The following is a 2,933-nucleotide window of genomic DNA, read 5'->3' on the forward strand; positions in this document are numbered from 1 at the left end:
GACAGATTCTAGAAGGGCAGTTAATAACTTCTGGATATGCAAGGCTCAAATGTCAGTGGAGAATATTTCCAAAGCAGTGGGTTATTTCTTCATACCTTTATCAGACATCACCTTCTAGATGTGACATCTTCTGCTGATGCTCAGTTTGGATGGAAAATGCTTCAAGCAATTGTTCAATTAAATTTTAATTTTGCACTCAAGTGTTAATTATGCTTCAACCCACCCTTCTCTTTTCTTATATTGCTTAAGCATATCTCTTTCATGCAGGCTGCCATGGAGCTGATAAGGATTACAGAGAATTACTGTTAATTTGAAATACTCCATGGCAGTTCAATATTGCCATCCATTTGTGTTTATGCGTTGGGATAGCTTGAGAAGATTCTCAAATACATACAGAGAAAAGGTAAGTATTCTTAGGTGGGGCAGTAAAGTGAAGAGACACCATCACTGACGGTTGTAAGTATAATTCACTGATTATAATGAAATAACGTATATTTTATATATTTGCTGCTTAATGTAAGTGCCCCATCATAAAAAAATACTTACCTCTTCTCTATATGCCAAGGATGGGATGTAGTCAGGTGACCGGCGGTTGGGATCCCGCTGGTCAGCATGCAGACGCCGGTATCCCGGCTGCCATGATGCTGACAAGGGGCCCAGCGCTTTTCCCACTCGTTACACTCATGGAGTGGGAACAGAACCTGTGGCAAGCGCAACAAGCCCGCAAGGGGCTTCGTTCCGCTCGCGCCCCTGCCGGCATCCTGGCAGCCGGGATCCCGACCACCGGTCACCCGTCCCCAACCCGCCAAGGATATACCTATTCTTGAGAGCACCTCTCATAAATTAGGTATTGTGAGCCATCAATCAACAAAAAAGGAGCAGTACTCAGGTATCCCAATTGTGTAGTGACTTCCCTTTTCTCTACTGAAATACCAACATTCTCAAAGACACCAGAGGAGGGAGGAGTCACAATGTATACCTTTTGGAAGGGTTTCCGTTTCCTGTCTCTAAGTAGATGACAAGTGAGTTAACACATGTGTAGGTCGCCAAGGAGTATTGTAAGGAAATTAAATTAATGTCAATAATCCTTATTTCTATGAATTGAAATAAATAAAAGGGATACCCATGCTAAAACAAAATATACAGGATGTTTCAAAAAAAAAAAAGGTAAACTTTATGTGTATCTTATGTGTTACAGTAGACATTGAGTGACAGCCGTATGCCACGGAACTCCATCCAGAAATGTGCATGGTGTGTAGAACATTATTTCCAAATTTATGGGACAGGACGGAATGGTGGGCATTTCCTGGCATCTGTAACAGACTGGACAAGTTCCAGAGACCTGCATCACCAAACAAAACTATACTGTCTTGGGTGGAAATGTTCTGTTCAACGTCTAGAATAAGGATCAAGGTCAGGCTTCCAGAATTGCATTGTGAAAACAAGCCTAGAATTTTATACGGACTTCAGACCACCAGACCAAGTAAGTAAACAGTGCTTTGGGAATAATATGAAGAAATACATAAATTGATTTACTAGAGACGCATAAAAAAAATCTCTCTTATATGAAAACAAGTAAACATAAGAACATACAGTATGGTGCTTTCCTTTTCAACAGTGACAATCCATAACAAGGGGATAGATAAGATTTCCAGAAAGGAGGATTTTGGTACTTACTGATAAATCCCTTTTTCGGGAATCACAGGGGACACTGGCACAACTTCAAGACTGTGGGGTGATGATGGTGGCTTACAGGGAGCTGGCACTTTAAATCATCTAAAAAGTGAAACAGGCTCCTCCCCCTCTATCCCCCATCATCCTTCAGTTATGAATTAGCCGAGAGGAGACGGGAACAAGGGAACAGAAACCATACGAGGAAAGAGAGCATATAAAAATTAAACACAACGGAACAAGGAAGGCAAGAGAACAGTGACGGGCGGGTGGCCAGTGTCCCCTATGGCTTCCGAAAAAGGGATTTATCTGTATGTACCAAAATCCTCCTTTTTCTGTCAGCCACTAGGGGACACTGGCACAACTTCAAGACTGTGGGGATGTCCCAAAGTTTCCTCCCTGGGTGGGAGATTGCTGGGGAACTTGCAAAACAAGACGGCCAAACCGTGAAGATGAAGCCGCAAAAGTATTAAACTTGTAGAAATTTAGCAAATGTATGAATATGTGCCAAGTGACTATTTAACAGAGTTGAGACTTGGTAGTCCCCCTACTAGCGGCCCACGAAGACCCAACTGAGTGCGTAGAGTGGGCAGCAATTGACACTGGAGGTCATCTAGAGTGGTGGAAATAGGCCTGACGAATAGTCAACTTAATTCAGCGGGCTAGGGTCTGCGTAGTAGCAGGCCACCGGCGACATCATAAAGTATCAGACTTCCCGAAAGGTGTAGTCCGCTCTATGCAAATCTCTCACTGCATCCAGAAAAGAAGATGTCCCAGAATCGTCCTGCAAAGATGGAACCACAATAGGCTGATTGATGTGAAAAGCCGACACGACCTTGGGAAGGAAAGAAGCACTTTTTCTTAACTCCGCCCGATCAGGATGAAAAATAAAAAAGGGAGGGCTGCAAGACAAATCACTTCATTCAGAAACCCACCGAGCTGAAGCTATGGCTAGTAGAAAAGCAGTCTTCCAAATAAGATATCTAAAGTCAGCTTTTTCCAAAGGTTCAAAACAGGTTGACTGTTGTAATTCCAGCACCAGATTTAAATCCCAAGGAGCCATAGGTGGAACCAATGGAGGTTGTACCATCGGATTCTTTTAGTCTCTTGTAGAAAGGTTGGCACATCCGTCAGGAGCACTAGGCGTTTCTGAAAGAAATCGATAATGCAGATACCTGAGCTTCCAGGGATCCTAGACGAAGTCCGGAATCCAATCCTGTTTAAAGAAACAGTAAGAAGTGTGAGAGACGAAAAGAATCCGA

Source organism: Pseudophryne corroboree, chromosome 3 (genome assembly GCF_028390025.1).
Source record: "Pseudophryne corroboree isolate aPseCor3 chromosome 3, aPseCor3.hap2, whole genome shotgun sequence".
Taxonomy (NCBI): domain Eukaryota; kingdom Metazoa; phylum Chordata; class Amphibia; order Anura; family Myobatrachidae; genus Pseudophryne; species Pseudophryne corroboree.